This window comes from Garra rufa, chromosome 7 (genome assembly GCF_049309525.1).
Source record: "Garra rufa chromosome 7, GarRuf1.0, whole genome shotgun sequence".
In the NCBI taxonomy this organism is placed as follows: domain Eukaryota; kingdom Metazoa; phylum Chordata; class Actinopteri; order Cypriniformes; family Cyprinidae; genus Garra; species Garra rufa.
Window position 1 is genome coordinate 13,477,199 of NC_133367.1, and position 959 is coordinate 13,478,157.

Consider the following 959-nt stretch of genomic DNA (forward strand, 5'->3'; position numbering starts at 1 on the left):
TATAAATTTTTTATATAAATTTACTTTAAATTTAATTATTATATATTTAACATTTAAAAAATATAATACATTTTATATATATTGTATATTTTATGATATTGTGTTAATAAAAATGTATATCAGAAGATAAAAAAATGAACAGAAAAAAAAACATTTATTCATATATTTATCAATAATAAACATTTTATGACATAGCTGCAATCAATATAGAAAGACCTTAATGTAAATTTACATTTCTGTCACAAAAACATTGACTTTGATTTGCAATTAAAACATATGCAAAAAAGAAGGTAAAATCCAGTAAATCTTCACAAAACACTTCCAAATAAAACGTTGTTGTTTTTTTTAGTCCAAATATGCCAATAATGACTGTGAATAAATTCACACTACATCCAAAAGAGGGAGCCAAACACCTATAAACAGTCATCAGACTTTTGATAAGGTCTCATGTCTCTGATATGAAAATAAAACATTAACAAGTAAAACTGACGCAACAAGTAGCTTTTAGCTACTTTTAACTTTGTGCTTTATCATTTGTCTTGTCATTTGAATTCGACTGATTGTTGTAAAAAAAAATTACGTAAACAGAGGAGAGAATTATAAGGAAAAGATCAAAGGTCATCATCTAAGGGGGGTTGCATGAATAAAACATCACACTCTTAATGTTTAAAGCGACTTTTAAAACTCTGTCCACTAAAGTTGACATCAGAATCACATCGGATCAATTAGAAGTCAAGCATCTCATCTCACGTCCTTCATTTTGACATTTGAGCGTACATCCTAATGCACAGATTTATACACGCACAAAGTGGTTTAAATAAGCACTCGCTGCGGTTGATTAAAAGGGCTGATCAGCTTCCCGCCAACTGCGCCAGCGTCCATAAGTCACACATCAGCGGTCACAAACACTCTGATGATATCATTAAACTCTTTCCCATTAGCGCACTCTAAAATCAATC